This window comes from Bombina bombina, chromosome 7 (genome assembly GCF_027579735.1).
Source record: "Bombina bombina isolate aBomBom1 chromosome 7, aBomBom1.pri, whole genome shotgun sequence".
NCBI lineage: Eukaryota > Metazoa > Chordata > Amphibia > Anura > Bombinatoridae > Bombina > Bombina bombina.
In genome coordinates, this window is record NC_069505.1 from 585,999,586 (window position 1) to 586,012,088 (window position 12,503).

General features: G+C 39.8%; 1 protein-coding gene across 1 annotated transcript in view; it reads right to left on the reverse strand.

The window, feature by feature from the left end:
* The window catches only part of LOC128667146 (uncharacterized), a 54,030-nt gene that overhangs the window by 40,603 nt on the left and 924 nt on the right, over positions 1-12,503 (reverse strand). The gene's annotated exons all lie outside the window — the stretch shown is intronic.

Genomic DNA, 12,503 nt, shown 5'->3' on the forward strand with positions numbered 1-12,503 from the left:
AATGATAATGAGTATCTATACACTGATAATGAACACACTGCACTGTATAATGATGTGAGTATCTATATACTGATAATGAACACACTGCATTGTATAATGATAATGAGTATCTATACACTGATAATGATCACACTGCACTGTATAATGATAATGAGTATCTATACACTGATAATAATCACACTGCACTGTATAATGATGTGAGTATCTATATACTGATAATGAACACACTGCATTGTATAATGATAATGAGTATCTATTGATAATGATCACACTGCATTGTATAATGATAATGAGTATCTATACACTGATAATGATCACACTGCACTGTATAATGATGTGAGTATCTAAATACTGATAATGAAAACACTACATTGTATAATGATAATCAGTATCTATACACTGATAATGATCACACTGCATTGTATAATGATAATGAGTATCTATACACTGATAATGATCACACTGCACTGTATAATGATGATGAGTATCTATACACTGATAATGATTACACTGCACTGTATAAAGATGATGAGTATCTATACACTGATAATGATCACACTGCACTGTATAATGCTGATGAGTATCTATACACTGATAATGATCATACTGTACTGTATAATGATGATGAGTATCTATACACTGATAATGATCACACTGCACTGTATAATGATGATGAGTATCTATACACTGATAATGATCACACTGCACTGTATAATGATGATGAGTATCTATACACTGATAATGAACACACTGTATAAAGCTGATGAGTATCTATCCACTGATAATGATCACACTGCACTGTATAATTATGATGAGTATCTATACACTGATAATGATTACACTGCATTGCATAACGATGATGAGTATCTATACACTGAAAATGAGCACACTGCACTGTATAATGATGATGAGTATCTATACACTGATAATGATCACACTGCATTGTATAATGATGATGAGTATCTATACACTGATAATGAACACACTGCACTGTATAATGATAATGAATATCTATACAATGATAATGAACAAACTGCACTGTATAATGATGATGAGTATCTATACACTGATATGTATAATGATGATGAGTATCTATACACTGATAATGATCACACTACACTGTATAATGATGATGAGTATCTATACACTGATAATGAGCACGCTGCACTGTATAATTATGATGAGTATCTATACACTGATAATGATCACACTGCACTGTATAATGATGATGAGTATCTATACGCTGAAAATGATCACACTGCGCTGTTTAATGATGTGAGTATATATACACTGATAATGAACACACTGCACTGCATAATGATGATAAGTACATATACACTCATAATGAATATGCTGCACTGTATAATGATGATGATTACCTATACACTGATAATGAACACACTGCACTGCATAATGATGATGAGTATCTATACACTGATAATGAACACACTGCACTGTATAATGATGATGAGTATCTATACACCGATAATAATCATCATTATACAGTGCAGTATGTTCATCTATACACTGATAATGATCACACTGCACTGTATAATGATGATGAGTATCTATACACTGATAATGAATATGCTGCACTGTATAATGTTGTGAGTATCTATAAACTGATAATGAACATGCTGCACTGTATAATGATGATGAGTATCTATACACTGTAATGATCACACTGCACTTTATAATGATGATGAGTATCTATACACTGTAATGATCACACTGCATTGTATAATGATGATGAGTATCTATACACTGATAATGAGCACACTGCACTGTATAATGATGATGAGTATATATACTGATAATGAACACACTGCACTGTATAATGATAATGAGTATCTATACAATGATAATGAACACACTGAACTGTATAATGATAATGAGTATCTATACACTGATAATGATCACACGGCACTGTATAATGATGACGAGTATCTATACACTGATATGTATAATGATGATGATTATCTTTACACTGATAATGAATATGCTGCGCTGTATAATGATAATGAGTATATATACACTGATAATGAACACACTGCACTGTATAATGATGATGAGTATCTATACACTGATAATGATCACACTGTACTGTATAATGATGATGAGTAACTATACATTGATAATGAATATGCTGAACTGTATAATGATGATGAGTATCTATACACTTATAATGATCACACTGCACTGTTTAACCCCTTAAGGACCACAACACTTTTCCATTTTCTGACCGTTTGGGACCAGGGCTATTTTTACATTTCTGCAGTGTTTGCGTTAAGCTGTAATTTTCCTCTTACACATTTACTGTACCCATACATAGTATATACCGTTTTTCTCGCCATTACATGGACTTTCTAAAATATACCATTATTTTCATCATATCTTATAATTTACTATAAAAAAATTATAAAATATGATGAAAAAATGGAAAAAACACTTTTTCTAACTTTGACCCCCAAACTTTGTTACACATCTACAACCACCAAAAAACAACCATACTAAATAGTTTCTAACTTTTGTCCTGAGTTTATAAATACCCAATGTTTACATGTTCTTTGCTTTTTTTGAAAGTTATAGGGCAATAAATACAAGTAGCACCTTGCTATTTCCAAACTATTTTTTTTTTCAAAATTAGCGATAGTTACATTAGAACACTGATATCTGTCAGGAACCCCGAATATCCATTGACATGTATATATATATATTTTTTTAGACCAACAACGTACAGAGTCAACCCAAAGTATTGAACTAGGCCCATTTTGGTATATTTCATTCCACCATTTCATCACCAAATGCGATCAAATAAAAAAAATCGTTCACTTTTTCACAAACTTTAGGTTTCTCACTGAAATTATTTACAAACATCTTGTGCAATTATGGCACAAATGGTTGAAAATGCTTCTCTGGGATCCCCTTTGTTCAGAAATAGTAGACATATATGACTTTTTTGGTAATTAGAAGGCCGCTAAATGCCGCTGCACAACACACTTGTATTATGCCCAGCAGTGAAGGGGTTAATTAGGTAGCTTGTTGGGAGCTTGCAGGGTTAATTTTAGCTTTAGTGTAGAGATCAGCCTCCCACCTGACACATCACACCCCCTGATCCCTCCCAAAGAGTTCTCTTCCCTCCCCCACCCCACAATTGTCCCCGCCATCTTAAGTACTGGCAGAAAGTCTGCCAGTACTAACATAAAAGTTTTTTGTTTTTTTCTAAATTGAAAAAAAAAAACAACAAAAAACATATTCTGCTGTGTAAGATCCCCCCTTAGCCCCCAACCTCCCTGATCCTCCTTCAACAGTTCTCTAACCCTCCCCCTCTACCTTATTGTGCGCCATCTTGTAGATGTCTGCCAGTACCCAGTTTGCCATAAAATATGGTATTTTTTTATTTTTAATTTTTTTTCTGTAGTGTAGCTGCCCCACCTCAATAACCAAACCCCCACCCCCTTCCAGATCACTTAGATAAAAATCCCTCCCTCCTCTCTCTCACCTTTTCGTAAGCAAATTATGCCATAGTGTAGTGTTCCCACCTGCTCCCACCCCCGTGCTCGCGCCGTGTGTGCTCCCGGCTCCCCCGCACGTGATCCCGACCTTATTGACGCACATCCCCCATTGATGGCCACCCACCTGCCTCCCTGCAAAGGCTCCCACCCACCAACGATCGGGACCATCGATGGCCGATGCAGAGAGGGCCACAGAGTGACTCTCTCTGCATCGGATGGGTAAAAAATTTTTTATTACAGGATGCCTCAATATTGAGGCATCACTGCAATAACATGAAAGTGGCTGGAAGAGATCAGGATCGCTTCCAACTCTTGAAAACACTAACGACGTACAGGGTACGTCCTTGGTCGTAAACGACCGTTTTTTGTAGGACGTACTCTGTACGTTGTTGGTCATTAAAGGAACAATAATAATGAGTATCTATACACTAATAATGATCACACTGCATTGTATAATAATGATAAATATCTATACACTGATAATGATCACACTGCGTTGTATAATAAAGATAAATATCTATACACTGATAATGATCACACTGCACTGTATAATGATGTGAGTATCTATACACTGATAATGAACATGCTGCACTGTATAATGATAACATAATTTATGCTTACCTGATAAATTCCTTTCTTCTGTAGTGTGATCAGTCCACGGGTCATCATTACTTCTGGGATATTACTCCTCCCCAACAGGAAGTGCAAGAGGATTCACCCAGCAGAGCTGCATATAGCTCCTCCCCTCTACGTCACTCCCAGTCATTCGACCAAGGACCAACGAGAAAGGAAAAGCCAAGGGTGAAGTGGTGACTGGAGTATAAATTAAAAAATATTTACCTGCCTTAAAAACAGGGCGGGCCGTGGACTGATCACACTACAGAAGAAAGGAATTTATCAGGTAAGCATAAATTATGTTTTCTTCTGTTAACTGTGATCAGTCCACGGGTCATCATTACTTCTGGGATACCAATACCAAAGCAAAAGTACACGGATGACGGGAGGGATAGGCAGGCTCTTTATACAGAAGGAACCACTGCCTGAAGAACCTTTCTCCCAAAAATAGCCTCCGATGAAGCAAAAGTGTCAAATTTGTAAAATTTGGAAAAAGTATGAAGCGAAGACCAAGTTGCAGCCTTGCAAATCTGTTCAACAGAGGCCTCATTCTTGAAGGCCCAAGTGGAAGCCACAGCTCTAGTAGAATGAGCTGTAATTCTTTCAGGAGGCTGCTGTCCAGCAGTCTCATAAGCTAAACGAATTATGCTACGAAGCCAAAAAGAAAGAGAGGTAGCGGAAGCTTTTTGACCTCTCCTCTGCCCAGAGTAAATGACAAACAGAGAAGACGTTTGTCGAAATTCCTTAGTTGCCTGTAAGTAAAATTTTAGAGCACGGACTACATCCAGGTTGTGCAGTAGACGTTCCTTCTTTGAAGAAGGATTTGGGCATAAAGAAGGAACAACAATCTCTTGATTGATATTCCTGTTAGTAACTACCTTAGGTAAGAACCCAGGTTTAGTACGCAGGACTACCTTATCCGAATGAAAAATCAAATAAGGAGAATCACAATGTAAGGCTGATAATTCAGAGACTCTTCGAGCCGAGGAAATAGCCATTAAAAATAGAACTTTCCAAGATAACAACTTTATATCAATGGAATGAAGGGGTTCAAACGGAACGCCCTGTAAAACTTTAAGAACAAGGTTTAAACTCCATGGTGGAGCAACAGTTTTAAACACAGGCTTAATCCTGGTCAAAGCCTGACAAAAAGCCTGGACGTCAGGAACTTCTGACAGACGTTTGTGTAACAGAATGGACAGAGCTGAGATCTGTCCCTTTAATGAACTAGCAGATAAACCCTTTTCTAAACCTTCTTGTAGAAAAGACAATATCCTAGGAATCCTAACCTTACTCCAAGAGTAACCTTTGGATTCACACCAATATAGGTATTTACGCCATATCTTATGGTAAATCTTTCTGGTAACAGGTTTCCTAGCCTGTATTAAGGTATCAATAACTGACTCAGAAAACCCACGTCTTGATAAAATCAAGCGTTCAATTTCCAAGCAGTCAGCTTCAGAGAAGTTAGATTTTGATGTTTGAAGGGACCCTGTATCAGAAGGTCCTGTTTCAGAGGTAGAGACCAAGGTGGACAGGATGACATGTCCACCAGGTCTGCATACCAAGTCCTGCGTGGCCACGCAGGTGCTATTAGAATCACTGATGCTCTCTCTTGTTTGATTCTGGCAATCAATCGAGGAAGCAACGGGAAGGGTGGAAACACGTAAGCCATCCTGAAGTCCCAAGGTGCTGTCAGAGCATCTATCAGGACTGCTCCTGGATCCCTGGATCTGGACCCGTAACGAGGAAGCTTGGCGTTCTGTCGAGACGCCATGAGATCTATCTCTGGTTTGCCCCAACGTCGCAGTATTTGGGCAAAGACCTCCGGATGAAGTTCCCACTCCCCCGGATGAAAAGTCTGACGACTTAAGAAATCCGCCTCCCAGTTCTCCACTCCCGGGATGTGGATTGCTGACAGGTGGCAAGAGTGAGACTCTGCCCAGAGAATTATCTTTGATACTTCCATCATAGCTAGGGAGCTTCTTGTCCCTCCCTGATGGTTGATGTAAGCTACAGTCGTGATGTTGTCCGACTGAAACCTGATGAACCCCCGAGTTGTCAACTGGGGCCAAGCCAGGAGGGCATTGAGAACTGCTCTCAATTCCAGAATGTTTATTGGCAGGAGACTCTCCTCCTGACTCCATTGTCCCTGAGCCTTCAGAGAATTCCAGACGGCACCCCAACCTAGAAGGCTGGCGTCTGTTGTTACAATTGTCCAGTCTGGTCTGCTGAATGGCATCCCCCTGGACAGATGTGGCCGAGAAAGCCACCATAGAAGAGAATTTCTGGTCTCTTGATCCAGATTCAGAGAAGGGGATAAATCTGAGTAATCCCCATTCCACTGACTTAGCATGCACAGTTGCAGTGGTCTGAGGTGTAAGCGTGCAAAGGGTACTATGTCCATTGCCGCTACCATTAAGCCGATTACCTCCATGCATTGAGCCACTGACGGGTGTTGAATGGAATGAAGGGTGCGGCAAGCACTTTGAAGTCTTGTTAGCCTGTCCTCTGTCAGGTAAATCTTCATTTCTACAGAATCTATAAGAGTCCCCAGGAAGGGAACTCTTGTGAGTGGAACGAGTGAACTTTTCTTTTCGTTCACCTTCCATCCATGTGACCTTAGAAATGCCAGCACTAACTCTGTATGAGACTTGGCAGTTTGAAAGCTTGAAGCTTGTATCAGAATGTCGTCTAGGTATGGAGCTACCGAGATTCCCCGCGGTCTTAGTACCGCCAGAAGAGCACCCAGAACCTTTGTGAAGATTCTTGGAGCTGTAGCCAATCCGAATGGAAGAGCCACAAACTGGTAATGCCTGTCTAGGAAGGCAAACCTTAGGTACCGATAATGATCTTTGTGAATCGGTATGTGAAGGTAAGCATCTTTTAAATCTACAGTGGTCATGTACTGACCCTCTTGGATCATAGGTAAAATTGTCCGAATAGTCTCCATCTTGAACGATGGAACTCTTAGGAATTTGTTTAGGATCTTTAAGTCCAGGATTGGTCTGAAAGTTCCCTCTTTTTTGGGAACCACAAACAGATTTGAGTAAAACCCCTGTCCCTGTTCCGATCGTGGAACTGGATGGATTACTCCCATTAACAAGAGCTCTTGTACGCAGCGTAGAAACGCCTCTTTCTTTGTCTGGATTGTTGACAATCTTGACAGATGAAATCTCTCTCTTGGAGGAGAGTATTTGAAGTCCAGAAGGTATCCCTGAGATATTATCTCTAGCGCCCAGGGATCCTGAACATCTCTTGCCCAAGCCTGGGCGAAGAGAGAAAGTCTGCCCCCCACTAGATCCGATCCCGGATCGGGGGCCCTCAATTCATGCTGTTTTAGGGGCAGCAGCAGGTTTCCTAGTCTGCTTGCCCTTGTTCCAGGACTGGTTAGGTTTCCAGCCTTGTCTGTAGCGAGCAACAACTCCTTCCTGTTTTGGTGCAGAGGAAGTTGATGCTGCTCCAGCTTTGAAATTACGAAAGGAACGAAAATTAGACTGTCTAGTCTTGGCTTTGGCTTTGTCCTGAGGCAGGGCATGGCCTTTACCTCCTGTAATGTCAGCGATAATCTCTTTCAACCCGGGCCCGAATAAGGTCTGCCCTTTGAAAGGTATATTAAGCAATTTAGACTTAGAAGTAACATCAGCTGACCAGGATTTTAGCCACAGCGCCCTGCGTGCCTGAATGGCGAATCCTGAATTCTTCGCCGTAAGTTTAGTAAGATGTACTACGGCCTCCGAAATGAATGAATTAGCTAGTTTAAGGACTCTAAGCCTGTCCGTAATGTCGTCCAGAGTAGCTGAACCAATGTTCTCTTCCAGAGACTCAATCCAGAATGCCGCTGCAGCCGTGATCGGCGCAATGCATGCAAGGGGTTGCAATATAAAACCTTGTTGAACAAACATTTTCTTAAGGTAACCCTCTAACTTTTTATCCATTGGATCTGAAAAAGCACAGCTATCCTCCACCGGGATAGTGGTACGCTTAGCTAAGGTAGAAACTGCTCCCTCCACCTTAGGGACCGTTTGCCATAAGTCCCTTGTGGTGGCGTCTATTGGAAACATTTTTCTAAATATCGGAGGGGGTGAGAACGGCACCCCGGGTCTATCCCACTCCTTAGTAACAATTTCAGTAAGTCTCTTAGGTATAGGAAAAACCTCAGTACTCGTCGGTACCGCAAAATATTTATCCAACCTACACATTTTCTCTGGTATTGCAACTGTGTTACAATCATTCAGAGCCGCTAACACCTCCCCTAGTAATACACGGAGGTTTTCCAGTTTAAATTTAAAATTTGAAATATCTGAATCCAGTCTGTTTGGATCAGAACCGTCACCCACAGAATGAAGTTCTCCGTCCTCATGTTCTGCCACCTGTGACGCAGTGTCTGACATGGCCCTAATATTATCAGCGCACTCTGTTCTCACCCCAGAGTGATCACGCTTACCTCTTAGTTCTGGTAATTTAGCCAAAACCTCAGTCATAACAGTAGCCATATCCTGTAATGTGATTTGTAATGGCCGCCCAGATGTACTCGGCGCTACAATATCACGCACCTCCCTCTGAGCGGGAGATGTAGGTACTGACACGTGAGGCGAGTTAGTCGGCATAACTCTCCCCTCGTTGTTTGGTGAAATTTGTTCAATTTGTACAGATTGACTTTTATTTAAAGTAGCATCAATACAGTTAGTACATAAATTTCTATTGGGCTCCACTTTGGCATTGCAACAAATGACACAGGTATCATCCTCTGAATCAGACATGTTTAACACACTAGCAAATAAACTTGCAACTTGGAAATACAATTCAATTAGAATAATATTAAAACGTACTGTGCCTTTAAGAAGCACAGTAGATCTATGACAGTTGAAAATTAATAAATTGAAACAGTTATAGCCTCAATCCTTGTAAACAACACAACTTTAGCAAAGGTTTAATCCCATTAGCAAAGATAACAAATTCTGAAAGCAGGAAACAAATTACAGTCAAACTACAATTCTCACAGCTCTGCTGAGAGAAATTACCTCCCTCAAAATAAGTTTTGAAGACCCCTGAGCTCTGTAGAGATGAACCGGATCATGCAGGGAATACAATGAGTTGCTGACTGAAATATTTGATGCGTAGTAAAAGCGCCAAAAAACGGCCCCTCCCCCTCACACACAGCAGTGAGGGAGAACAGAAACTGTCAGAAAACAGATTAAGCAACTGCCAAGTGGAAAAATAGTGCCCAAACATTTATTCACTCAGTACCTCAGTAAATGAAAACGATTTTACATTCCAGCAAAAACGTTAAACATAATCTCTAGTTATTAAACAGCTTTATGTATTTCTTACAGTGTAATTCTAGTGAAGTACCATTCCCCAGAATACTGAAGTGTAAAGTATACATACATGACATTATATCGGTATGGCAGGATTTTCTCATCAATTCCATTATCAGAAAATAAAAACTGCTACATACCTCTATGCAGATTCATCTGCCCGCTGTCCCCTGATCTGAAGTTTACCTCTCCTCAGATGGCCGAGAAACAGCAATATGATCTTAACTACTCCGGCTAAAATCATAACAAAAACTCTGGTAGATTCTTCTTCAAACTCTGCCAGAGAGATAATAACACACTCCGGTGCTATTTTAAAATAACAAACTCTTGATTGAAGATAAAAACTAAGTATAATCACCATAGTCCTCTCACACATCCTATCTAGTCGTTGGGTGCAAGAGAATGACTGGGAGTGACGTAGAGGGGAGGAGCTATATGCAGCTCTGCTGGGTGAATCCTCTTGCACTTCCTGTTGGGGAGGAGTAATATCCCAGAAGTAATGATGACCCGTGGACTGATCACACTTAACAGAAGAAATAAGTATCTATACACTGATAATGAACATGCTGCACTGTATAATGATAATAAGTATCTGTACACTAATAATGAACAGACTGCACTGTATAATGATGATGAGTATATATAAACTGTAAAATGATGATGAGTATCTATACACTGATAATAAACATGCTGCACTGTATAATGATGATTATCTATACAATGATAATGATCACACTGCACTGTATAATGCTGATGAGTATCTATACACTGATAATAAACATGCTGCACTGTATAATAATGATGAGTATCTATACACTTATAATGAATATGCTGCACTGTATACTGATGCTGAGTATTGCCAATATATGGCCGGATTATAATACAATTTATTTAATACTTATTCTTTAGAACAAACCCCCAATAAAATGCATATACGAAACAATTAAAATTAATATAAATTCCTAAATTCTTTATATTAGTTAAAGTTATAAACACATTGAATTATATTTATAGAAAACCAGATTATGAATCAAATGATCCACACTTATGCTGTTATAATATTGTATACAAAGATCATAAAAATATACCTGTACAAATTACCTTATTCACAATAATCTCCCAAATCAGAATTGCATTAAAATACAAATAATCAGATACCAAGGTATACGGCTAGATTTAGAGTTCTGCGGCCAAAGGGGTGCGTTAGCTATGCGTGTATTCCCCCCCCCCCCCCGCACCTTTTAAATAGCGCTGGTATTTAGAGTTCAGAGAAGGGCTGCGTTAGGCTCCAAAAAGGGAGCGTAAAGCATAATTTACCGCCACTGCAACTCTCAATATCAACGGTGCTTACGGACGCGGCCAGCTTAAAAAACGTGCTCGTGCGCGATTCCCCCATAGGAAACAATGGGGCAGTTTGGGCTGAAAAAACCCTAACACCTGCAAAAAAGCAGCGTTCAGCTCCTAACGCAGCCCCATTGTTTCCTATGGGAAAACGCTTCCTATGTCTGCACCTAACACCCTAACATGTACCCCGAGTCTAAACACCCCTAACCTTACACTTATTAACCCCTAATCTGCCGTCCCCGCTATCGCTGACCCCTGCATTTTATTATTAACCCCTAATCTGCCGCTCCGTACACCAGCGCAACCTACGTTATCCCTATATACCCCTAATCTGCTGCCCCTAACCCCCGCCGACCCCTATATTATATTTATTAACCCCTAATCTGCTGCCCCCAACGTCGCCGCCACCTACCTAAAATTATTAACCCCTAATCTGCCGACCGGACCTCATCGCTACTCTAATAAATGTATTAACCCCTAAAGCTAAGTCTAACACTAACACCCCCCTAAGTTAAATATAATTTTATTCTAACGAAATAAAATAATTCTTATTAAATAAATTAATCCTACAATTTAATAGAGTGGCAGCGATGTGGGGCGGCATCGGTTTAGGGGTACATAGGTAGTTTATGGGTGTTAGTGTACTTTAGAGCACAGTAGTTAAGAGCTTTATGAACCGGCGTTAGCCCAGAAAGCTCTTAACTCCTGGCTTTTCTCTGCGGCTGGAGTCTTGTCGTTAGATTTCTAACGCTCACTTCAGCCAAGACTCTAAATACCAGCGTTAGAAAGATCCCATTGAAAATATAGGATACGCAATTGGCGTAGGGGGATCTGCGGTACGGAAAAGTCGCGGCTGGAAAGTGAGCGTTAGACCCTTTCATGACTGACTCTAAATACCAGCGGGCGGTAAAAACCAGCATTAGGACCCCCTAACGCTGGTTTGGACGGCTAACGCAGAACTCTAAATCTAGGTGATAGTTTGTTAATCTTCCAGACGAATATAATTAAGCTAATTTGCCCACAAATGATTCTATATAACTATAATTAAAACACCAGAATTTTTATATATATATATATATATATATATATATATATATATTTATTAATGCAAACAGCCAGCTTATATGCTAATTTATCTGAGATGAAATAAATTCTTATTTCTCTACAATAAGGTAAATCCTAAAATATATCTATATAGCTGCAAATATGAAATACTTAGCAGTTTCTTATACTTTACCCAAATAAACAAATCAATATTTCAGCTTCCAGAACTTCTTGTTTCACCTCATATAAATAAAGGTATTGCAATATGGATAATAAAAGGTAGCCCAGTTTTGCTTATAGTGACTGTGTTTCAAAGCAGCAAAGTTATCAGTCAAAAATTTAGCAAACAGCTAGCCAGCCCTCCTCTATCCTCTTGGTTATATCACATGATAATCCCCACATTGTTTTATTCTAATCATCCGTGAACCTTTTTGGCTACGCCCCACGGTGCTGGTCTTTGGATTGGCCCTAACAGAGCTGAGCATTGATTGGCCCTTTGAGCTGAAACATTTGATTGGCCTACTGGGAACATATGTTTTAAACAGTCAATTTGTTTGGCTGTCAAACCAGTTTTAATCCCCTAGGGGGCAGCAAACAACCAGAAATGCAGTTGCATTATCAATGCTGCTACAGTTTAATATAGATTCATATATATTTTTACAAT